Below are 26,200 nucleotides of genomic sequence, written 5' to 3' on the forward strand. Positions count from 1 at the left end.
CACCCTCCGCCTGGGACGACTCCTGGTGGCCCCCAGCCCTGGGCACCGCCCCCAAGCCGACAGACCACGCACGCAACCTGGGCGTCATCCTGGACTCCTCCCTCTCGATGACCAGACAAGTCAACGCCGTCTCCTCTTCATGCTTTCACACCCTCCGCATGCTCCGAAAGATCTTCCGATGGATCCCGATCGAAACCAGGAAGACGGTCGCCTAGGCCCTCGTCACCAGCCGGCTGGACTACGGAAATACCCTCTACGCCGGAACCACAGCCAAGCTACAGAAAAGACTACAACGCATCCAGAACGCCTCCGCCCGACTCATCCTGGACATCCCTCGACGCAGCCACATCTCCGGCCACCTGAGGAACCTGCACTGGCTCCGCGTCAGCAAGAGGATCACGTTCAGGCTCCTCACCCACGCACACAAGTCTCTCCACGACCTGGGCCCCAAGTACCTCAACGACCGCCTGACCTTCCACACGCCAGCTATGGTCCGCTAGCCTCGCCCTCACCGCCGTACCACGCATCCGAAGAGCCACCGCCGGAGGCAGATCCTTCTCCTACCTGGCGGCCAAGACATGGAACTCCCTCCCCATCCACCTTCGGCTTACCCAGGACCACCTCCCCTTCAGGAGACAACTCAAGACCTGGCTGTTCGAGCAGTAGCGACCCCCTTCCCCCAAGCGCCTTGAGACCCTTCCGGGTGAGTAGCGCGCTATACAAGTGTTATGATTGATTGATTGATTGATTGACCCTGGAGAAGTTTGGCTTTGGGGATAGATTTTTACAGATGATACGAGCCAACAATTTGAACCCGAGATCGAGAGTCCAGGTTAATGGGGTCAGCTCACCACTCTTTGACCTGGGAATGGGGACTCGGCAGGGGTGCCCCCTATCCCAACTATTGTTCGCAATGAGCATCGAGCCGCTGGCGGCACGGCTTCGGACGGACGAACGAACCCAGACATTCAAGGACTCAGATTTGGGGGTGAGTAGCACAAGATATCGTTGTTCGATGGCAATATTCTGCTGTCCCTCACAAGTCCTGTCTCTTCCTTCAGGGCACTACAACCAGAACTGAGAGCATTTGAGCACGTGGCAGGCTTTCTGGTCAACCTCCCTAAATCTTCCATTCTAAACCTCATTCTATCGGAGAGGGAGAAGCGTGTCATGCAGGGGGAATCCCCATTTGCGTGGGCTAAACACGGGTTAACGTATCTGGGAATTCAGATCACATCCTCTATAGAAGGCTTGTTTCGTGCGAATTTCCCTCCCATACTTACACAGGTAAAACAAGAACTAGCGCGCGGGAAGCCCCTGTTCATCTCATGGTTGGGTAGGATCCTTGCGGTCAAGATGACCCTGCTTCCTAAGCTGCTCTATCTATTCCAGGCTCTCCCAATAGATGTAAATAAGGCATACCTGAAAGAGGTGAGATCTCTAAAACTTCGCTACGCGTGGCAGGACGGAAGGGCAAGGTTACCCTTTTATGCCTTGAGGAGACCTAGAGCAGAGGGAGGAGTTGCTCTCCCTGACTTAGAGCTCTACTTTAAGGCAGCACAATTAAGAGTTATCACTGAATGGTCTATGTGAGCTTCAGATAAACACTGGCTCCACATGGACCGGGCTATCGTGGGCAGGACAAAGAAGGATAGATTAGCTAATGCCTAACTAAGCACCCCTACGAGGACCACGGTGAAGATTTGGGATGAAGTCAATAAAAACCGGGGCTGGACCTCCTTCCCTTCCCCTACACACCCATACACTTCAATCCGGAGTTTCCGCCTGCACTTAACCCCTTCGATGCTCATGACGGAACGGTTCCGTCATGAGCTACGGTTGAGCTGTGCTCATGACGGAACCGTTCCGTCATGACCACGCCCGTTTTTATTAGGGCCCATCACCGGAGGGGGAATCGCGGTTGCGCTGAAGAGGTTAAAGAGGGGCCCTTTGACGCATGGGTGGAAGGTCCTCTCTGATCTCTTCCACAACTATGATATTCTCACCATTGGGAATCGCCAGCGAGATTTTAGCGTTCCGGCTTCAGCACACTTTCATTATTTGCAACTTAAACATTGGGCACTTCTTCCGTCGATCAGAGAGGAGGCGACTAGGGCATTGACCCAGAAAGAAACATTGTGCGGAAGGCAAGCTCGACCAAGGGCACAATCTCTTTACTATACAAACTACTAGTTTCCACTATGGGTGCACCTCATCCTCGGTACAGAACAACATGGGACCAAGTCCTGGAAGGGAGACGACTGAGGGGAAGTGGAAACACCTATGGACAGATATCGCAAAATGTAATCACTCGCTTGACTTGAGGGAGGCAAATTACAAAATACTGTTTGACTGATACCTAGTCCCTGCCAAACGGAGAAAGTTCCCCCCCCCCTCACTTTGGATCTCTTCTGGAGAGGTTGCGGTATCCTTGGGGATTTTTGCCACATTTGGTGGGACTGCTCATCGATCAAGCACATCTGGGAGGAGATTTGGCCAAAATGAAGGATATGCTAGTTCATCCCGTCCCGGGCTCCTTAGAGGGGATCCGCTTTAGAGGCGCCACATTAGAACACCAAACCAAGGCGGATAAAGCAATTATGTGGGCATGCCTAGGGGCAGCGAAAAAAGCGATAGCGGGCAATTGGAAGAAAAAAGGAGCGCCGATACTGGTTCAGTGGCACTCGCCTGTGGAAAGTACTCACGATGGAATGCATGGCTGACATTTACAGAGGCGAATATAAAAACTTTGAACTTAAGTGGGGTTCAGTGGTATCCTACCTTACAAAAGGGCTTCCGATGGCAGTATGTCCACCCACATTACGAGGGCTCCATCTCTTCCAATTTAAGAACTGGCAGTGGTGCTACCATAAAAGTTCTCTCACGAGGTACACTGTGACACTCATCAAACACCAAGCAGTATGCTGACAATCTGCCAGTCCTACCCGGGTAGTGGCTAGGGAAGGGGGGGGGGGGAGGGTGCTTCTCCACCAAGGGGAGGGGGAGGAAGGGCGGGGTTGGGGGTTTTAGTTTTTTGATGTTTTGTCCGATGTTGTTGCAATTGCCACAGCAATAAGGACTCACGTGGAGCTCTAAAGACAGTTATTCCTGTAAGATAAGATACTGTGAGAACATTAGCGATGTATCGCTTACGGAATGGCGTGGCTAGATATTAAACTGTTAGAGAAAAGTTTTTTAAACTGTCAATAAACAGATTTTTGACAAAAAAATTTAACTGCGAGAATACACATAATAAACTTGTATCTATGAATCACTTGATTAGAGATTTAATGATTGAAAACAATAATTATGATGTCTAACATAACACAAAGGATGTGAGTTTGGGCTAATTTGCATACCTACGGTACATGCATGTGGATTCCAACAGAGCTTTGTATAACACTAATTAAGTGAGCCTTTATCATTACTCAGAAAATGTTCAAATTGTATATAGATGACTTGAAATACAGTATTACAATTGTATACTTTGTTCTATATGTCAAGGAGTGATCAATGTCATTGTTTGGTTTGATGTGACTATATAGTCTGTCTTTTATATTTTTCACATGGTGAATGGGCTTCACTACTTTTTATTCATGGGGGATTGAGCCTAAACTTGAGAAAGGCTTAATAGCGGAAAGAGATGTCGCTGACATAGTAATAAGCGCCACATTTTTCACTGCTAAGGAGTACCTTATTGGATTTCTTGAACTTGTACATATTATTGGTTCCACAGCCCATGAATGGCATTGGCAGTTTTCAGGTGGAAGAGATCGGAATTGTGGGAGGTATAACCAGCAAATACAATCAGATATCAGTCTAGTAGTCTATTATTAACTTACTGTCTACTATGAAGGCACCATAAGGTACATGTTTAACTTAACTTACACTTACAATTTAACTCTATCTTAAATACAATTTATTATTTCTAAAGCCAGAAATAAATATAGTTAATATTGGTAGAAGATCTCTATTTTTTTTAGACATTTGGTTAGTTTTGAAAATATTTATTTCTTGTTGTCCTTTTTAGATTTTTTCTAGATTTTTTTTCTTTAGAAGTTCAACACAATCCACCATAATAATAGTCTCAACAATAACAGGAGGATAACAAAATCATAAAACATAAGGCTGTTGGGGAGGACACTGGTGAGCCCGTGATGATGACAGTATGTCAGTGTGTTGCAATATAGCTCTATTATTTTGCGATTCAGCCTGAAAAGATGTATTAACAACACAGTGATGGATGGAATGTTTGAATTAATCTCAGCCATTAACTCAGGGTCGCATCCCCATCCATTTTATTCACCCACCATGCCTCCTCCATTTGGACACAGCAATTTGCAATTTAGTCTTGACCCTTCTCCTCATGGGAACAGTCCAGCCCGAACTTCCAGGGCCAGGTCTTCCCTGAACCAGAACGCAGGGAATCTGGGACAGGTTTCACCCTAGTTAGGGCTTTTCAGTCAGGTGGTAACTGACTGGCCCTGGGCTCTGTCCACCCAGGCCCAGAGTCAGTGCTATGTTGAAAACATACTTACCTGAGTGTATACTATACTTTAGGGCATACTTACAATTGGCAGGACCTACCCCATAAGTCCCTAGAAGATAATAGGGCAGGGGGATTAAAACTACCTATAAATCCCTAGTACATAATAGGGCATGGCAGTTTAGAGGCCAGCAGCCCTTTCTGCACTTGTATGTGTGATAAGCCTGAGGTCCTTTTAAAGCAGCCCTGTATTACAGCACTCCTTTTAAATGTAAAATGTTCTCAAACTCAGCTTTGGTGTTAGAGTAGCCTAAAAAGTGATAAACTACACTATTTGGGCATTTTAGGTACCCCCAGAGTCTCCTCTAGGTGTCCCATGAGTGGGGGGTCATGTCATTATAAGGAGGGCATTATAAAAGATGTTTTGTATGCCCTTGGGATAGAGAAATTGCAAATGTTACTTTCCCCATTGTAGTAAAGACCTTTTCCCAAAATCGACTTTGGTGCTATGAGCACTGTGGAGTGAGGATCTACACTTTTTTGCATATTCTGTACCCCTAAAGTCTTCACTAGGTGTCTGAGGGGTGGGGTCAAGTAACTATAAGTAGGGCCCTTGTAAAATAGGTTTTACGTGCACTGGTAATGGAGAAATTGTACATTACAGTTTCCCCCATTGTAGATGCCTAGCCCCTTAGGATAACATGGCAATAGTTTATGAATGCATACCTATTGCTAGGAACTAAAGAAAAATATCATTCAAGGACTTAGGAGAATGGTATTGATAAATTCAACAATATGCTACTGTTGAATTTATCCTAAGATATACAGAAAAGATGTTACAAGACTTTCTAGTCTGTAAAACAAAATACAGCCTTCCTGTGCTCTACCCCGATTGGTCAGAGTTAACAGGATTAACCAGGCTGCCGTGATTAAGTGATAAATGGCTCACCCAGAGAGAGGTTGTCTGTTGGAGAGTGCTCTGCTACACAGGAATGCCAGAGCAGGGGGAGGGGGTCATAAAGCAGAAAGCTCCAAAGAAGGAATAGGACCGGCAGGGAATGCCAGGTCCAGCTACTCACATCCCCTCTGACCCAGCCAAATGGGAGGATTAAGGCAGGATTTTGCAAATGGTAGTGGTAGGAGAGCTATGGAAATGAGCCATACTGGAGGTTGGTTTAACATGTTCTTTCTCCTCTCCCGTGATTTCAGCCATACTGAATTTTGGAGGAATGGGGCTTTCTGGGAGGAGAATATGCCACATTTTGGAGGAAGTGGTTATGATCTGAGGTGTTACCCTGCACCTCATTGGACAGGAGAGCTCTCCTTCTTAACCACAGAGAACAATGAATAAATATGTGAGGGGTGCAAAGCCTCTCAGATCTGCTGCTTGAAACTAAGAGAAGAAGAAGGTTTGCCAAGCTTGAAACTTGATTTGCACTATCAGGCCTTGCATTCTGACTGACTGCACCTGCTGCATTATCTCGAACTACAGCTCTTTGGATATACTTTGGTTCAAGAGGAATAAAGAGTGGCCTCCCTGCAAGCTACAGGTTAACTGAGCTCACCTGGACCATCCCCACCAAGAATCCCCTACCTGTGTGGATTTGTAGAGGTTTTGTCCAAGTGCATTGTGGTAATGGTGGTCCCAACTTTCCAAGGACTCTCTGGGAGGTTAGAGACCCTTGGATTCTGTCTTGGACACTTTGGACCCTCAAGAGGAACTTCAGCAAGAATTTGAAGAAGTTTGGAGCAACTTTGAAAACAAACTCCATAAGGGAACCAACTCAACCGTGAGAGCCAAGCTTGCCACCTTCAACTGTGAGCAGGCCTGACCTGCTGGTTCGTCCTGCTGAAAAGCTTTGGAGGTCTGACTTCCAGAGTTTGACAAGTAGCTGCTTAAAAAGCAAGCCAGCAAACCCTCACTGAATCCGACCCTGGCAGAAAAAGCTCCAGAAATGTTTCTAAGTCAGGAGATAACATTTTGACGGAGGCCTAGCACAAGGGGTATCCAAGCGGGGCTCCATTGCCGTTAGCGTGAAACTCTGACTTTGTCCCGGTCAAGCGCAACCAGACGTCTAGGTTTCTAGGTGCTATATAGTGATACTTCTTTAAAAATTCATATCTCCTGTTCCTCTTTGGTGTCATTTTAAACATAAAAATATTTCCTATATTTATAAATTGGTGATGGATTTTTTTGTGTGTGTTGTGTCTTAATTATTTACTAAATTGGTGTTTTTAAATGCTTTACATACCTGTCTCCTAAGTTAAGCCTGCCTGCTCGCAGCCAAGCTACCAAGTGTCGAGCATGGGAATAATTTACTGAAACCTATTCTGAGCCCTAGACTGGATCAGTGGCCTTATTGCCAGTGGTAGATGCCTATGTATCACAACAAATAACCCACTTTACAACATGTAAGTGGTAGAAAACGAGGACAAAATAGGCGTGGCTAAATTTAAGTTTCAGAACATATCGTTTTTCAGAACAAAGGTGGATGTGGAAATGGGTGGTCTGGCACTAATTACATTTTCAGTTCCCTCATTTTGGTTAAATCTCATATTTCAGTACTCATGGTGTAAGATTACAATAGTGATTAAAACTTTCAATCAAGCTGGATTTCATTGACCTTTCTGGCAGTATTGTCCTGGCTGTATCAGAACTTCAGTTTACTATACCCTTGGTCTAGCAGAAATTTGCGTTTTCATTTCCCTCAGTTTACCAGAAAAGAAGCTTTCAAAGCTTTTATAATGGCAGGAACTCTGTTATTAGAGTTCTTATTGTGATTGGCCTTAAATGTCATGGCCGAAGGCAGGCACTTCTTTAGTGTTGTATACACTTTTATCAGATCAAAACAATCTGAGAGTGAGAAGTAAACAGACAGCCTGTTCCTCTTCCCAAGTAATCAGTACAATACCGTGATGAGAACCCTCACTCACCTACCTAGTAGGTAAAATGCATCATCATAGGAAAATAAGTGTAACGTTTGCTGTTTGTTTCCGGCCTCGTATGACAGTTTCCTGAACTCCATCCAGTAACTTCCGGTGAATGTCCCACCCTGAAACACTGCGAATACGTGACTGACAAGTTCTGTATTCGCCTGCATGGCTGCGATTCTCTGTTATTTGGATGTCCGCTAGGTGCACCTGAGTAGGGTGTGTGTGTCACTGGTTGGAGGAGCCGACGCTCAAGCCCGCCGATAACTGGTGCTTCCAAGTTGAAGCAAGGATTCTGCAGTTATGCTGGTCGCTTTGCTCAGATTGACTAGAGACTTCATACACAACGGTATGCTGGTTGCAGTTGTGCGGGTAGGGTGACATGACATGTGAAGTTGGCCACAGGAGGGAGCCCGAGAGTAACTGAATGCCAGATCGCCATTTTCACCGAACAAGACGGGACGGGAGCTGCCGCTCGTCGAGCCCTTTGCGGACCTACGGGACCTACGGACCAACGGGATACTGGACTCAAGGAAAAAGGAAAAGAGTCAGGGAAGGAACAGCGGAGCAGGAGCAGCAGAGCGGGCCGGCTTCGATCCGCCGGTCAGCCCGACTATAAGGTCTGTCCGCGAGCAGGAGCAGGACGGGGCACCGCGGCAGCAGGCGGGTCATAGGCAGGTGTGAGCGCACAAAGCGCTGAGAAAACAACTCCGCTTCCGCCACTGCTACGCCACTACGTCCCCACGGCCCTCACGAGACTCCAGCAAGGCACAAGGAGCCACAGGTGGGCGTGAGCGCTACCCCAAGCACCGAGATACCAAACTTAGCCCCCGTTGCTGAAGCGCTGTAGGCAGGTGTGAGCGCTGACTCCCAAGCGCTGCGATAACAACACCGCCACAGCGGAGGGGGAGCCTGCTTTGCTTGCTTTGTTTTGCTCCGTTTGGCTTTGTTCTGCCTTTGAGCGGCTCGGTCACCAACAAGCTGAGCTAGAAGCCAAAAGCTGAGAAACCAAGGAAGGGTCCCGGGGAGAGTGAGAGAGAGAGAATTGGTGGTGGCGCTGGAGCAGGAGCCGGAGGACAAGAGGACTCGTCCATCGGTGAGTCATAACCAAGACAGCCAGACAGTAAGCACCAGCTCGGGGCTGGGGGGAGGGAGGGAGCACACACAGAGCACGCAGAGTGAGATCAAGAGCAAGAGCAAAGCATCAACCCCCCACACACTGCTGTGCTGACCCGTATTGACCCTTATTGGACCACGCCTAGACGCCGAGTCCATAGTACCCATCACCAAGGATCAGAGGGGGCAGTGGGGGCAAGGAGCGGAAAGAAGAGGGCCTCGAGCGCTAAGCGGGGAAAAATGAGATCAGGGAGAATGCGACACCCGGTGGAAAACAAAAAGCCCTCAAAGAAGTCAAACGCAGTAGACAAACCAAACGCAGTAGACAAACCTTCAGGGGCCAAGTCCAGTCCAAGGGAGAGGTTGGTCTCAGCGCCAACCCCCGAAATGACATCAAACCTCACAAGAAAGTCGGGGCTCCTAAAATTCTTTTATCTAAAGGACCCTATTGCTGCAATTTATGCGCCAACAGCTGAGGCCAGCAACTTGCCAAACCCGATTTCCCCAATTAACGTTCTTTCCACTCCGGATAAAAACTAGCCTAACACAATCGATGATCAACAAGGGCCAAATCACTGTCCACAATCCAAGGGCTCTACACCCAAGGGAAACTCAGTGACCGTTACTGCACAAGTACATCATCCAAACCCCTACTCAGGGGAAAAAGATCATGCAGAAACCTCAAAGTACACCGTGACTGATGCCATCATAAAGGATTGCAGTCGGAATATAAATAACAGCACAACACTCACCGACCTGGTTGAAGTAATGGAACCCAATGGCCCGACAAGTCCTAACGAGGGACCGGCAAGCCACAGCAATTCATATTCAGTATCCCCATGTGATGGAGATCCATGGCAAAAACCGCTGTTTCTATCGAATGACTCTGAATTGGAAGAACTGACGGAAAGAATATCTATGTACCTAGATACTCAAGGCAGCGCACTACGAACCGAGCCAAGTCCGAAAAATCTGTACCCGAGTCCAGGTCTTGCGATGTCCACCCCACGAGGCCCAGCGGAAAAAATAAATCATCATAACCTCACCATAAATGACAGTAATATCATGCCAATAAATGATTTTTACGCAAACCAAACTGCACCAATAACTATTTCGTCGGGCAGCTCGATGGACACAGACACCAAAGATCCAAACAAAAAACAAGGAGATCAGTCGTCTACATGGATCAGGACCTTATTAAGCTCCTTAGATCAAGCCATCAAAGTCCTGAACTACCAATCAAATAAAATGGAGGTGCAGATTGACCTCATCACCTTAGTGGCGGGTCACATCGCGGGCATAAACTCAAAGATGGATGCACTTTCTTCACTATTAACAAACCAGGGGAAATTTGATGCTCAAACAGGCCCGACAAACAACAGTCTTGTTGCGGTTGTGGTCTTATAATTGAAAAATTAGCAAGTTTGCCGGCCATCCTGACGGACATTTTAGGGGAGGTAAGACACCCCCATAATCCGGCGGAAAAAAACCTTAAATCTTACTCATACGTAGGTCTTAATTGGGGGCAAGTGACCAGAATCGCAGGATCTCTGACAGCTGGGCCCAAACAGTGGCAAATCATAATCCTCAAAGTTTATATCCACCCGGAACGGAAGTCACACCAAGAAAAACAAACAAGCCTAACGTCATTGATTAAACTGATGCAAAAAAGCCATTCAGGATGTTCATTACTAATCTCTGGGGACTTTAACTGCGACCTAATCGGCAAAAACAGGGCAAAAGGAATCATGCCACCGCCCAAAGGAGGTCTTAGGCTAGCCTCCGACCTAAGAGACTTAGGTCTGACGATTCTGAACGGCAACATGAGGGGGGACAGGCCGGCAGGTATTACGTACCTGAGTGGAAGGGCCCACTCAATAATAGACTATACAATAGTAAGCGACGACCTAGTTCCAGGCATTGAGACTTTCCAAATTGCCCAACGGCCAGAAAGTGACCATTTCCCCCAAATAACTTCCTTAAATACTGCGCTCACCCTGGCACCGAAAATGTCATGTCTACTTCATCAAGCATCCAAATTCAACCTAAAAAAATTAAAATGGCGAGGAGAAGGGCTGGAAAAAATTCAGACCGCCGTCACAGCTCGAAAACTCGAGTTAGGGTTGCAAAAAGAGGAAGATCTTGTAAAAAATTGGGAGCAACTGGTCATGGACCTTCTCCATAAATTTCCAGCAACATCAGGGATACAGAGCAAGTCTACCCTCAAAAAGGAGCCCTGGTTTAACAACGAACTAAGAACAAAAAAAAGGAGGGTAGCTAAAGAGGTCCGAGTCCTAGCATGGCAAAAAAGATTGGGGCTACAAAGAAATAAGGGAGATCTGATTGAAGGCAGAAGCGCTTATAGGAAGTCACTAAACACCGCAAAATTTGCCTTTAAGGAAAAGCTATGGAATAAACTCCTAAGTGCAGGAAAACACCCTAACAGTCGAGACTTTTGGGGTATCATTAATGATCTAAATAAAGGATCAAAACTCCACCAGGAAGCAGGAGTAGGAGCCGACTCCTGGTCCCAACATGTACAATTCCTTTACTGCACAACAACAGCAGGTCCCTCGAACAACATACGGTTAACACATTTAATCGAGGAGGACCAGATGGGAATTAACATCATAGGTACAGAAGGACCAGGGACGAAGGAGGGTTCAAAAGAGGAGACGGTATTCCCGGAATTAACCACTAGAGGGGAACTCTGTAAAATAATTACAAGACTAAAGGCTGAGGGAGCAGCAGGCCCGAACGGGCTGCCCAACGCCATCTTTAAACATGACCCGGAATTCTGGGCAGAAACCCTAACGCCACTTTTCAATCAAATTTATCACGACGCCCAGGTACCCGCATCTTGGAAGGGTAATGTCATTCACCCAATATTTAAACATGGCGACCACCGCAACCCAACTAACTATAGGCTTATATCTTTGATTGATGTAGAAGCAAAGCTTTACGCCTCCTGCATCCTCTTAAAGCTGCAAGACTGGATCGAAGAATCAAACAGAATCCCCTGGTTCCAGACAGGCTTTAGGCGGAAAATGGGAACAATCACCAACTTAACTTGCCTGTCACTATTAACGGACAGAATTGCAGCAAAGGGTGCACGGTTGTATGCCTGCTTCGTCTATATTAAATCGGCCTTTGACAGAGTTAACCGAGAGAGTCTATGGGGTAAACTACAGTGTTGGGGGATGCCAATTAAACTACTAAAGGCAATAAAAGTTCTATACCAAGACACTTGGGCAAAGGTGAAATTGGGAAATGGAGCTCATACCACGAGGAACATACCAACGTACCAGGGCCTGAAACAAGGTTGCGTTTTAGCACCCACCCTTTTTAATCTTTTCCTTTCCGATCTGGCAACAGTGCTGGAGACGGACGAAGTTCACCCACCATCTTTGGCAAATCATCGAATTCCTTGCCTGCAATATGCAGGCGACATAGTACTGCTGAGTAAAACCCCAGTTGGTCTACAAAGAGCTTTAAATATACTGGCAGCGTACTTAAAACAAGAGGGTCTGGACCTAAATAAAGAAAAAACTAAAGTGGTCCGTTTAGTAGACCCAAAAAAACTAAGATACACATGGACGGTGAACGGGACAAAGGTAAATGAACAAGGGTCGTACAAATACCCCGGAATTACAATATCCCAGGGCGCAAAACAAACGGACCACATAACTGCAATTCGCGCAAAAGCCCAAAGCCTAATATTCGCTTACCGTCTTTTAAAAACGAAAATGGACTGTCCCAATTACAAACATCTTTTGAAGGTCATGTCGGCACAAATTTTACCATCCCTGTCTTACGGTCTTGTTACCTGGCGTGGTAAGGAAATAGATCTACTAAATGATCTCCAAACAAAAATTTATAAAGCAGTTTTTAACATTCCAAGGTGCGCTTCAGCCTCGCAAGTTAGGCTGGAATTCGGTCTGCAAAACCAGAAATACAGGAGCATGAGCGGCTTCGTAAAACTGTGTTACAAACTTAGATCTGCAGTCCCGGATTCAGTGGATTGGTTAAACTGGGAAGACATAAAAAAATCAAGGAGAGAAGGGAACCACGTGTACTTGGGGAAACTATCTGAAAAGCTGCGTAAAAGAGCTGGAGTTGGAAGCCGCTCGGGAATCCTCGATGGACAAAGTAAGCATAAGTAGATTGGCCAATAAGGCAGCAAAGATGAAATTTTTCCAAGAAGACAAAGGGACACTTTTAAAACGGCGACACGGCTGGACCATAATCAATTCCTTCAAAGCAGGATTACCACATGCTTACTTATCCTCCCATTTTAACGATCACATAAAAAGAGCCTTTACAGACTACAGGATGGGTATGCACATTTCGAAGGATTTATTACCATCCTGGAAAGGCAATTACCAGACCGAGAGATGTAGACTATGTGGCTACAAAACAGAATCACTAGCTCATTTTTTGTGTGTCTGTCCGGCTCTTCGGGCACAACGGCAACGATTATTAAAACATATTTGCAATGAGCTAAACATCCACACCTGCAGACAAGCAGTAACTTGCTGGCTGGGAGGGAGTTCAATCTTTATGGCTTGTCGGGGAACAAAGTTCTTGGCAGAAGTGAACAAATGTTTGAGTCAAGTAGAACAAGGACAGGGTTAAGAAGCGGGACACCAATGCTGCCTTGATTCTAATGACAGGAAAAGCCCGCACAAACCCGCAAAAACACTAAGATATTCCAAGACAGCTGGAGTATCCCCGGAAGAAACTTTTAATACACTGTTCTACACCATTTTAACAAAGGAGGAGACTTAACTTTTTAGTATACATATTTACATTTTGTACTATAAAATTATCATGTGAAAATTGTAATGATTTTAATTAATTATGCAATAAAACTTTTTGACCTTTGACCATAGGAAAATAAAAAACAGCTCTGCAGTAATCAGGGGTCATAGCACACCCTGGACACATTCGGTGACCAGGGTGGGAACGCTATGATGAACCATGTCATCTACTAGGTAGGTGGGTGAGGGTTCTTTTTATAACCCTATGGGTATCTAGGCAGTATACCTAACAAAAAAACCATGAATAGGAGGTTACAGGTATAAGAGTGACATACATTTAGAGACCTCTTCTCATAAGGTTATTGTACCTTTTTAGCAGATGCACAATGTGCTAGATGTAGATGAGCCTCTATTTTCAGCGTCCTTTCCAAGATGGCTGTTGATTATCAATGGCCTCAGTCCGGTAGGGCATCACACTTTTATGTCTTCAATGTCCTCAGATCTAAGATCATTGCTTTCTGTACAGTAGTCTTCTGTTTTCAGCATTCCATGGTTTAGTTAGTTTTCAGCCACGTCGGTGCAGCAGAACATCTTTCAACAAATCTGACGTTTCCCGAACCAACAAACCTATTGTATTCGTTATTCCAGGGTAGAAGAACATTATTTGTTATTTTGAATTAATAGAGTTTCTCAGGTGCTCTTACTCTCAAATCATTTCTTGATGCCGTTAAATGTAATGCTATTCAAAGTTGCTGCCCCATGGGAACCCGAATTAAGTTTGTAAACATATGTAGGTATTCCGTTTTTTAAATAATAGTCAGATGAGCGTCTTCACTTTTCATGGTTAGAGGGAGATTTTGACATAGCTCGTATCCTGGCAGACTGCAAAGTGTGGCCTAAAGGATATTCTTATTCTTGGATTGCTTTCCCAAGAAGGATGAGGTTTTATAAACACTTTTACACTGGGAATGCTTCTAAACTGGACTGGCAGCCAATGTAGCTAGCACACTAAAGAAGGGTAATTACAATAATCAAGAATGCCCAAATAAACTCCATTGCTATATCTAGGTTTCAAGATACAAACAAATTCTAAACCTAACCAGATGAGGAAACGTCACAAATGACAAGTTGCATTGCACTCAAAAGAAGCAACATGTATACAGGGCAGAGATGTCTGTTTGGAGAGGGCGGGTGCAGAGCTGTGTTCGGAGCAAAGAAAGTATGCATCCATTAGGATCCCCAATGTACCTCCAACACTTACAACACTACTAAAGACATTTTCAATAGAACTAACTCTCTTTCCAATCCCATAGTTTGTTTCGCTACTATTGACTTTACCTTTGCCTTATCTACCTAATCTTTTAATTCTTTTCATAGCGAATTAGATTCTATTATCGATTTTTTAGATGGATTCTGCCCTAATGTGCCTTTTCTTCCGCATCACATTCTACAGGCTCTGAGCCTTTCTAGTAGAATTTTACTGTGTTACTTTTGATCTTTGTTCCTGAGAAGAAATCCTTAGTATTGAATAAACTTTATCCATGATCTCCAGGTCTCCACTGGACCCTTGACCCATGTGGATAATTTAGAATGTCAAAAACAGTCCTCCACTTCAGTGTCTGAGTAAGGCAGAGTCAATTTCAATTGGAAGGAAGACTTGGTCATCTCCCTGCTAAAGAACTACTGATGTCTCAAGGTTCTCTCAATTTCTACCTATTGTCTGCCTTTGCCTTCTGTATTAAGGTAAGTGCTGTCAATGAAAGTTCGGTCAGTGACCAACTGTTGCACTTTAGCAAAAACGCTTAGATTTTAAAGGAAGCCTATGTAGCTTTCATCCAACCAATGGCACTGAACCTGTTGTGGTCACTGTACTGGACAATCTCTATATTACCTCTTGGATGGAGGGAAATGGTCGCCCTGACCCTTCTGGACCTATCCATGGCTTTCAATACGGTGTCTTACTACATCCCAGTAGAATGCCTTTATGGGATTGGAGTTAGAGTCCAGGCTCTTGACTTTCTGCATTCTATCCTCACTTATAAGTAGGGGTCCCGGTTTTATAGTATTTCTTTTTAGGTCTTGCTAGAGCCAGCGCGCGTGCGCTGCTCTGGCGAGAAATGTAGTAGCTGGTTAGAAAAGTGCTACCCACACTTTTGCCAACCACCAGCTTGCTATTACGAGCACAAGCTTCCAGCGTCGTCGCTTGTTGGATCCATTTCACAGGGAGGCACCTCGCTTTCGTGTGCAGAGAGGTATTACCCATTAAAGAACTCTTGATTTGTATGGCTGCAAATGGTATTTACAACTGTGTGCATAGATGAAGACATGCCTCATAAACGGTTTAAAACACAAGCCCAGTTTAAAACCGAGTTTGTCTTGTTATACATGGGGAGATTAAGTGATTTTCCCAGACTCGAACCCGGTTCCCCAGCTTCGAGGTCCACCGCTCCAGCCCTAAGGATATATTCTCGAGCACAGTTATTGTTTACTCGTATGACTCCCAACTTCAAGAAACATAAAGGGTAGCCGGGCCCAGCCGGACACGTGCAAATCCTCCGACCTTGAGGCGAATGCTCAAATTGCTCCCTTTTCTTGGGTCGACTCGTGACTAACATTGATGATGTATGTTTGACAACTCTATGCGTTGTCCGAGGTCGCCACTGTGCTGTACCCTACGTTTTAAAGAGCAGATTAGCACCGCATTACAAAAATAAATTGGGAAGTCCGTTGAAAATACAGTTAGAACCTAAGTGAATTTATCATTTTGAGGGGGGGTTTCCAAGCGTCTTTACTGACATTCCAGGAGAAAGATGTTTAATTTCAGTCTAGTGGTATTGATATAAATAAGTATATTGTTGGTGTTTCAGTCCCAACTTGGGTCTGGTAGCGGTGGGCCGCCCTGCAGGGTCTGCTCTTTGGTGGTGCTGGTGATGCCGGGGGGGCGTGCGACCTCCCCGTCCTGTGTTGTGTATTTAGAGACGTCAGTGAGAGGCCCGTCGCTCCTTGCCTTCCCAGAGCTGCTGTTTTTTGTTTGTTTTTCTTGTGGAAGTATCATAAGTCATTGGAGGACTAGCTCCTCCGTGTCCGTCTTGTGGCGGTCCGAAGGCAGATTTACATCCGGTCATGTGGCTGCCACCAGCAGGAATAATAGGGTTCACTGCACCCGCCCGATGACCCGACAGAGGTTGTGTGTATTTTGTGATTATTACAACATAAACATAAGTCTGCAAGGAACACGGTCACTTTCAGTGCAACAGCTTGACGCTGATGTCTATTGTTACCCAACTCTGTGGCGCGCATTTTATCAACCTTAGAAGGATGAATGGCTGGGTGGACCTCTTTGAGTTTGCAATCTGTGACCACTCGGCCAAACAGATACGCCTAGAAAGGAAGCATCATTCGTCTTTAGATGTACACATCGTCGAATGCAATATAAGTGTACGCTGAGAACGTGCGTGCCCTTAAAGGCTTAGTAATTGGCAAGGTTTATTTGCGTGAATAAATTACAATCAATACACTTGAAGCCGGAGGTCAACCAAGGGATGACAGGAAGGAAGGGGGGAAAAAAGGCCAGAGCGAGGGAGAGGATATAACACACCCCCACCTCTCTGAAATAGAACAATATAAAACTGCATGAAATAAATAAATAAATACCCGATTGTTTGTAAGAAGTGCCGGTACTGTCCAATTAAAAGTATCACGTATTTCTTTAGAAGTGCCTGTACTCTCCCTCTCAAAATAATAAAAGTGCCGGTACTCAGTACTGGACAGTACCGACCAATTTAAAGCAAAATAAATAATATAAATAAACTGGTTATTAAGTATTTATTTGTGAGTATCTTCGTATATTGACTAGCTGGGGCACAGGCGCACACCAATTGCCTGGTCCCCAAATAAAATACACACATTCCTTTTACATGCATCATAATCCCCACATTCTACAACTCCACCCCACCGCCCACACTATTCTAAACAAGATCTTAACAGAACTTCCCTTTAGTCCACCAATTTACAACAAGCATTTGCAATGCAATAGGTCTCGCATTTGCGAGAGTTGGAGCTATTGGCATTGTAAATGACAATGCCTTTTATTAATTTGTTTTGAAAATCTGCATGCGGCGCATAAACACGCACTTTGTATGTATAGTCCTTGCTTACGAAAAGCAAGGCTTGCAGTAAAAGAGACTGCCAGCCTTACTTGTCATAAGCAAGGACTATAAGTACAGAGTGCTTGTTTAGGCACCTATTGCATTGCATATGCTTGTTTGAACATTTCTGTCTGTATTTATCCATATTTATTTTTTGTCCCTTTTATTTGTATTTATCCATATTTATTTTTGATATACAGTAAATTATGTACATTTAATTTGTTTTTAAACTCTTCATGCTCTCAATCTGCATGACTATTGACTGGGAATTCATGAACAACAACAAGGAGAGTCCATGAGAAGATGCTCAATTTTCTGCTTTTTACCACTTTTCAAAATAAATACAGACTGGAAACACATTGTTTTCGGTCTGTATTTATCTGTAAAAATCAGTAAAAACAGTAAAACTGGGAGCCTTACTTATAAGGCTTGTGTCTGCAATCAAGCTGGGTCTATTGCAAGTATTCTCCTGGCTCTTCTCGACAACACATTTAAAAACTGATTTCAAAGCTTTTTGGAGGCTTGGGCAAGCTAAAGGAGAGACAGATAAAGCTACATGTGAATGACTCTGTTAAGTCAGTCAATCAAACCTGGTGTAGAATTCCATATATCCAGCGGCAAGTGGAGGCTGATTGCCACATGATTTCATTAAGCCAGTAGTGTGGCTAATAGTCCACGAGATGGTAGAGGGGACCATTAGACAGCCCAACCTAGCTTTCCAAATAGAGAGACACCTCACACCATGCATTGGAGTCTTGGTACACCAACTCAATGGGGCTCATCAGTTTTCCAAACGTACCCTCAACAAAGGTTATCCTCATTTAGAATGAGAGGAATTGCTGTGTTGTCTTATCCCCTTTGCCACTCAGATAGCTGTACTTAGGTACAAGACCCTCAACTTCAGCTCCTGCATCTTATCTGTGGCAGAGGTCTTTCAAGAACGAATGAGAAAGATTTACAAGGCATCCTTAAATGTTTCAGACATCTTGGGATTTGGAAAAACCAAACCGCTGCACAATGCTAAAAGTTGTAAAAGTTTGTGTTACCCTGGCAAAGACCAACCTCGTGTTACATAAAAAAAAACATTTCGAGTTCTATGGCCATGTTTAGTTTCTTGAAAGCATGCGGCTTGTTTCTGAAAAAGTAGACTCTCACTAAAATATTGTGTTGCTTCTCTTAAAAAGCCACCGACTGTGCCAGATACATTTTGCCGGAGTCAGTGCTACCCTGAGAGATTTCACAAACAAGAGCAAACATACAGGAGATCTCAAGAATGCAAGGGTACATTTGATAGCATCAGAGTAGGAATCGTTGAAAGAAACTACAGGGACTATTTTGCCCCTGGGCTGCAATCTTTAGTAATTGTGAATGAGAGAGTCTTGTTGGCCTTGAATCCATGACTGACCTTGCAGGAACATGGACCTGAATCACCGAAATGTAGCTGTAACTATAGTTAGGACGTATGAGCATATCCACTCATTCGTGGATCGCCAGGCCCCTATCACAATTTTTGGTGCTCTGGAGTCAATGATGTATTGAAAGGTGGTGTCTGCAGCTCCACAAGCTAAGAAAATCCCACAACTCGGGGTTCAGATCACACTCCCCAGCAGGGATGCAACTAGACCCGAACTGGGGGGGGGGGCAAGGGAGGGGATGGGCAGGGGTACGATTTTGAACAGTCTTCAGACAGCTTCAGAGCTTGGGTCAAATTACTCCTGGAAACTCCAAGGAGAAGCTTAACACTTTTAAATGTTGCATTTTAATACACACTGTATTAGTAACCTTAAAGTAAGGGGAATTTCACGTTTGTGTTCTAGTTTCTCGGCCAATCAGTAAAGGGTCTTAACCCAGTTAAATTGGTAGCAGCATAACTAGACTTAAAATATTTGTAAGAGATTCGGATAATCTCCCTAACACTTACACTGCATTAGTAAATTGTTGGATATGGGTACAGTTTTAAATACATTTGGTTAGTTAGTGTTTTGTTCATACTGTGTTTACCAGCATATAATCCCTATACAATATTTGCAAGATAGTATATTGGTAAACAAAACATTTCTCGTGCTGTCATGGGCATGACACCTCATGTCAATGCATTGTAACACAAAGGCTATCGAATCCGACCTCTTTCACAATACAGACGAGTCCAGAAATCCAGCTCCCATCAAATATTAAAGGAACTGATCCGCCTGAGATGCAACTCACATTAGGCATAAAGTTGGTTGCATAGCAACTCGAAGCATAAAAACCAGTCACCAAGTGTTTGTATCCATAGGGCTGCCATAGAAAAGACCAGCTACCTAAACTTGTACATACCCATAGACATTGGTAGCAGCAGACTATAGTAAAATACTTGTAAAACACCATTTGTAAAAAAAAAAAGTCTGCCAGCAGTACATGAAGAATGCCTGAAGTGGTCCTTGGATTATTTATAAATGTTTTCACTGATGGCACAATAAAGGTATTTTAGTATGAGTTTGGACCTGGTGGCAGTATTATGAATTAAACTTCTTATGCAAATGATTTGTAATGTTGTAACATGTTTCCTGCAGGAATGAAATGGCAAATGCATACAACTGAGTTCTAAAAGAGTGGTGGGGCTTAATAAGAGAACATAACTGAAAAGAGTGTTGGATCTACAAAAGAAATTCATGTGATGAATGAGAGCTGCGTAAATACTAAGGTCTACTACCATGTAATGGTCTTAAGAGAAGCAGGCACTAGAAATAGGCCAAAGAATCCTAATCTCAATTCATCTGATTTTCAGAAGGTGGGGGAATGGCGTTTCTGAGCAGGGCGCAAATACTCCAAGACAGTAAGCACCTACACATACTATTTTCTATTTGAAGCATTGCCCTTTTGCTTACCTTACGTTTTCCCAATGGCCCTTCAAAATGCATTTAAAGAGCTGACATTTCCGGACCTGATGGTCTTGAGCAACCCAGCTCCCTATGAAGCCCACCCTCTATTTACACATATCAATCTTCAGCTGTGGACACACAGAAAAAATGTTGAATGGTCTAACAGCTCAGGCAGTGAAGACAGTTACGCCATCTGACGCCATTTTGCATAGGGCTGTTTAGCAGGTTTCCACCGTAAATGTTTCATTCGGAAAAGATTTGGGGATGCGGAACTCTTTAAATAAACGAATGTAATCTAGACGACAACAAACACACGACTGCAAGATGTCAATCACACTTATTGACAAAAAGCTTTGCGTGCCTAACACTATGTTTTTCCGTTTAGAACTTCTTCGGAGTAAAAGAGCCCATACATTACCTCAAAGCCTTCAAGTCCCTCACTTCCGCCTCTCCTCCTTCCCACAACTCTTTATTTAAGAAACGTTGAAGCGCGCGCGCGCGGATGTTAAGCACTTCCTGTCTCCCTGGAGAGGGCGCCTGCGCGTTCCACCACGTGCTTCAACATTTCCCAGTTAGCTGCAGTGGAACCCCGTTTCGAATTGCACTGGTTGTTAGCAGGAGTGTTTGGTTGAGTGGACGCCCATAAGACCGACCAGAGGCTGTGGCAGCGTTTAGGCGCAGTGATACACGGGTACGTAAAGTTATAAGTATTTGGTAGTCGTTCTTTCTCCGTAGTCCCAGTGTTTTTGCGTATGTGTTGCTTAATGTCCTCCTTAAGTTGATGTTATGTTTTGGGGACCTGTCTATTGAATGTTAGGCCAACTCACGGGTGAATATTGCAGCGCACGCGGTGTTCGGAACCTTCACTGTGTAGTCTAGAAAGTCGAAAGGGAAGGTTATGCTTGGCTTTGCAGGGACCAATCTAATCTCTATTACTACCACTACCAAACATCTGCTAGTATTACTATTACCGTCTGTTCTTGCCACTACGCCTGCCCTTCATTCCACTGTACCTGTTTTGATTATGATTGGTTTTATCAGCACCACGTATAATTAAATTCAGGATGTCTTCAGGGAGGCAAATACCTGCAAGAGTTTGTTCAGAGTTGAATGTGTAAAATGCACATTAATGAAGAGTTTTTATCGCTTATAACTTGCCGTTTGACAAACTCCACATTTAAAATTTAACTGGCTCAATGGTCAATGTTTGGATTTTGTTGAACTTTGGCTGCATAATAATAAAAAACGGAACTTTTATATTTCTCATATGTTACCGCTGCCGCATCACACAAATTCAGTTACTGCAACCGCCAACCCATAGCCCGATTACTATCACCATTAGAGATGGAGGGGCTAACAAATTAACAGAGAAGGCGAGGCAAGGGTCTGGCTTGGGTCGAAGGCCCATCATGCACGAGCTGAACCTCGGAACAATTTGCCATGTAAACCATGCAACTAACACAACCTAAAATATGATTAAGTCTTTTCAAAATAAAAAAGCGCACTTCTTTGACATGCAGCATCATTGACGTTAGTTAGTCTCATTATAGGTTCGTTGATAAGTAAAGGAAATTGGTGAAACATAATATTTACATAGGATCACAGAGTTTAGTTAAGCAGGTAGGCCGAGAATAATCCCAGGTTGTCTGGTTTCACATTGTACAAATCGCCCACTAAATGGCTATCTATTTGCCTCTCCTTTTTACCTCAAATTGTTATGCTTTGTTTTTCACTTTGTCCACAAGGTTAGAGCAAGGTTGGCAGGCAGAAGCCACTTAAAATCTTTGCTTGTTTTCTGCTTGAGCTTCCAATAGGACCTCAAGCTGAGCCAGAGCCCTTAGTCTGGCTCTGGCCTGGCTCCAGTTTAACTGTCTCGCCCACCTCTAATCGCTACCAACTCTTCATGCGGCACAAGCATCCTTTGAGCATAAACAGAGTTATCCATGTATTTAGTAGCTACTGTTACCGTACACCACTTGCCGTAAATGTTGAGTAAACTGTGAACCTTACCTCTAATTTTTTTTTTTTTTTGTAAAACACTTTATTGTTGTCAGGAAGGAATAGCGGTTAATCAGTGGCATACATCCATACGGTAATCGTTACATTTCGTACAGTTTAGCATTGCAGTAATCAGCGAACTACAATCTCGTAACTTAGGACAAGGTGGTCTGCTGCTTTACATGTCTCAGATACACATCAACTGTAGAATACGGTACGTAAAGTGCAGTTCCATGGTACCCCCTCCCTCCAATATCAGTGATGGCTAAATTTCTGTTCATTTAGAACCATAATAACAAACTTCCCAACTAACCCCCCCAAACATGTGTCATCGTAACCCATACGTGTCTTCCACAGCTCATAGTTGCCTGTGCCCCTAGTCATACTGCAATAGAAAGCCAGATTATTGCCACCCATGTAACAATGACATGATCCCGATGCAATCGCCCCACAACCGTTCATTTACTCCTCCTCCCCCTCTGAGTCTGATTCTCCCCCTTCCGGTAATGGATCACAAATATCCCCTCTGTACTTGTTCCCAGCCGCCCAGACTTTGTTCCATTTCCGGGGCGCTGCTCGAAGCACGTAAACCGCTCTCTCCGTCACCATTAGGATGTCCATGCTTTTAGCCCATTTACTGGCGGTGGGTACGTCTGCCGCCCCCCATTTCTGTGCTATATCCCGCTTAGCCACTGTCATCGCCAGGGATGCCCAAATCTGCTCATATCTACCCAGATCGGTAGGGTCCCAGATGTTTAGAAGGCATTTACGTGGTTCAGGTAGAATGGAAAGTTTAAGGGCCTGGGAGATGGATCGGAGGACCTGCCTCCAGAATTCGCATATGTGTGGGCATTCCCATAACGTGTGGAACAGTGTCCCTTCCTCCCCGCAGCCTCGCAAACAGAAGGGGTGGATCGCCCTCTGTATTCTGTGTAGCAGTGTCCTGGTGTAATAGATGCGGTGTAGGATTTTAAGTTGGACCAATCTGAACCTACTAGAGATACCCACCTCCTTCGGGGAGGCCAGGGCCTCATTCCACTCAAATTCGTCTGCCTCACCCAGGTCCCCCTCCCACTTTTCTTTAAGCTTTAGCGTCGGGTCTTTGAGATTGTTGATCAGCTTTTTGTATGTAAGGGAGGTGGCGCTTTGGAGCATGAAATCTGTTAGCAATCTATCTTCCAAAGGGGAGGAGTCCGGTAGTGTGGTGCCGGTAGGGATAGTCTGTAGTAAAGCATGCCTAATCTGGACATACCGAAACGTTTCTGTGGGTCCGAGGTTGTATTGCTGCTGCAGTTGTGGAAATGGTATTACTGAGTCGGCGTCCCAGAGGTCTCCCACTGTAGAGATGCCTATTGCGTCCCACCGCTCAAACCCCTTACAGCCTCTCAGGTTCCCCAGCGCTTTTGTGTCCCACAAGGGCGTCATTTTAGTGAGTCGGCCTGCCCACCCCAGCCGGGCCTGTGCCACGTGCCACAGCGCCACAGTGTGTTTGGTCGGACCAATAAGGGCCTTCAGTTGTGATTTGTTGTAGAGCACGGACAGCATACAGTCCGTCCCCAGTTGTTCCCAATCCGCCCGATAGGCCGGGTCGCTTTTCGGGGCGTGTATCCAATAGTTTATAATCTTGAGTTGGGCCGCCCAGTAATATAGCTGAATGTTGGGGAGCGCTATACCCCCCTCGTACCAGCTCTTTACCAGCTTGTCATACGCTATGCGTGCCGGGCCTGTGTTCCAAAGCAGGACCGTGACCAGCGCGACAATCTGTTGGAAGTAACGCTGCGGTACCAGGTGTGGAGTATTCTCCAGGACGTAGAGGAGGCGTGGGAGGGCCATCATTTTGTACAATGCTGCCCTGCCCAGCAGGGTCAGGGGGAGGGTCGCCCAGTGTTTAACATCTGCTCGCAGGCGATCCATGGGAGGTTTTAAGTTGTTCACAAAAAATTCTGCCTCCCCGCTCGCGATGACAATGCCCAAGTATTTGAAAGAGGCCGACGTCGCAAGCATAGAACAGTTCCCCTGCAGTCTCGGCGCCGGGCCTTTCAATGTGTATATGGTAGATTTCGACCAGTTGAGAGTGTATCCCGATGTGCGCCCATGCGTGTCACATAGGTCTAGTAGGGCTGGGATGCCGGTCTCGGGTGCGGTCATGTAGACGAGCATATCGTCCGCGTATAGCGAGACTTTGTCCTCCCATCCCTCCTCCCATTTGATGCCGGCGAACAAGGGCGTAGATCTGATCTGGATGGCCAGGGGCTCAAGCACCAGCGCGAAGAGCAGGGGGGACAGGGGGCAGCCCTGTCTGGTCCCCCTGCCCAGTGGGAATCTCGGTGACGTGTGGCCATTGGCCACCACTTGTGCCACGGGCTTCGTGTAAAGCAGCCGTATCCATGAAATGTATTTCGGCCCGAACCCCATGCGTTCCAGTACCACAAAGAGGTATTCCCACTCTACTAGGTCGAACGCCATTTTGGCGTCGAGAGAGAGGATCACCGCCTGTTCCGTAAGGAGGTGCGCGCGGGCCAACACTCCGTGAACTCTTCTGAGGTTCATCGCAGTGCTCCGGTGGGGCATAAAGCCCGACTGGTCTGGGTGAATTAGGGTATTGAGATGGGGCAGCAAGCGGGTAGCCAGAAGCTTAGCCAGTATTTTGGCCTCGCTGTTCAGCAACGATATCGGGCGGTAAGAGGTGCACGCCGTCGGTGGTTTTCCAGGCTTGGGTATAACTACAACCGTGGCCGTGCGTTGATCCAGCGGCAGCTCTAGTCTGTCCCTACTCTCCAAATACATGGCCAGTAATGGGGCACTGAGGTCTGTAGCCGCGGACTTGTACCATTCTACCGGTATCCCATTAGGGCCTAGCGCTTTACCCGACTGTAACGCCTGGATCGCCAGTTGGATTTCCTCCCCCGTCGGGTCTAGCTCTAGGGTGTCACTATCCTCTTGCGCAATGCTGGGGATGGTGATGTCCGCGAGTGTCGCCTCCGCCATTTGTCGTGTGACTCTCCGTTCCGGTGTGTAAATTGCCTGATAGTGTCGTGCCAATTCGCCAACTATTTCTTCCGGGTGTACCAGCGTCCGCCCACCCTCTGTGATGAGCCTAGGAATACCTCTCGCTCCCTTCCCCTTCTTATCTAGCCAGGCTAGCATACGACCCGCCTTGTCGCCCACATCGTAAATTCTATGTTTAGTGTTTGCGATGTAACCCTTCTCAGTCGATTTGAGGTGGGCTAGGTATTGGTGCTGTCGGAGCATGAGGGTGTGTGTCGCGGCCGGGGAGGGGTCCGCCATATGGACGTGATTGGCCGTGTCAAGTGCAAGTTCCAGGTCTGTGAGTTCCTTCCGTGAGTCCCGCTTGTGTCCCGTAATCGCTGCAATGGCCGCCCCCCTGAGGACAGTTTTGTACGCCTCCCATAAGGTGGAGGGCGACTCCACTGTGCCTGTGTTCAGCAAAATACAGTGACGTCACCAGTTTGAGTTTCTTTCGGATCTTGGGGATTTTTAAGAAATTGGGGTAGATTGGGTAGAGTCGTGCATTTCGTTTCCCTCCGGAGGTCAGCGATAGGACTATCGGAGAGTGATCCGAGATCCCCCTGGGCAGTGTGTCCACCTTTTCTACCATATCTAGTCCCAGCCCCAGTGTCATAAAGTAGTCTATGCGAGATAAGCTATTATGTACCGCCGAGTAGTAAGTGTATTGGGTGGTCGCAGCATGCAAGTGTCGTCCGAGGTCTACAAGGCCTAGAGCTTCCGCAAAGTCTGACAGTGGCGCAGTGCCTCGCGGTCGGGTTCTGGAGGGATAGGTGTCCCTGAGTGGATCCATGACTGCATTGAAGTCCCCCCCAACAATCGTGTCGCCATCGGGGAGATCAAGAAGGAATTTGCCCAGTGCTGGTAGGGCCA

General features: G+C 45.8%; 1 protein-coding gene and 1 long non-coding RNA gene across 4 annotated transcripts in view; one reads left to right on the top strand and one right to left on the bottom strand.

Moving 5' to 3' along the window:
• LOC144753826 (uncharacterized) overlaps positions 1-20,755 on the bottom strand; it is a 194,483-nt gene extending 173,728 nt beyond the window's left edge. The window contains exon 1 of the long non-coding RNA XR_013594551.1: positions 20,721-20,755. This is a non-coding gene — a long non-coding RNA (uncharacterized LOC144753826). The remainder of the gene's footprint in view (positions 1-20,720) is intronic.
• Positions 20,756-20,853: 98 nt separating this feature from the next.
• The window catches only part of GJC1 (gap junction protein gamma 1), a 346,863-nt gene continuing 341,516 nt past the window's right edge, over positions 20,854-26,200 (top strand). Inside the window, exon 1 of one of the 3 annotated variants that reach the window (XM_078645149.1) lies at positions 20,854-20,993. The gene's annotated coding sequence lies outside the window, so the exon portion shown is untranslated. The remainder of the gene's footprint in view (positions 20,994-26,200) is intronic. The other 2 variants (XM_078645150.1, XM_078645151.1) reach the window with 2 other exon arrangements.

Source organism: Lissotriton helveticus, chromosome 5_1 (assembly GCF_964261635.1).
Source record: "Lissotriton helveticus chromosome 5_1, aLisHel1.1, whole genome shotgun sequence".
Classification (NCBI taxonomy): Eukaryota; Metazoa; Chordata; class Amphibia; order Caudata; family Salamandridae; genus Lissotriton; species Lissotriton helveticus.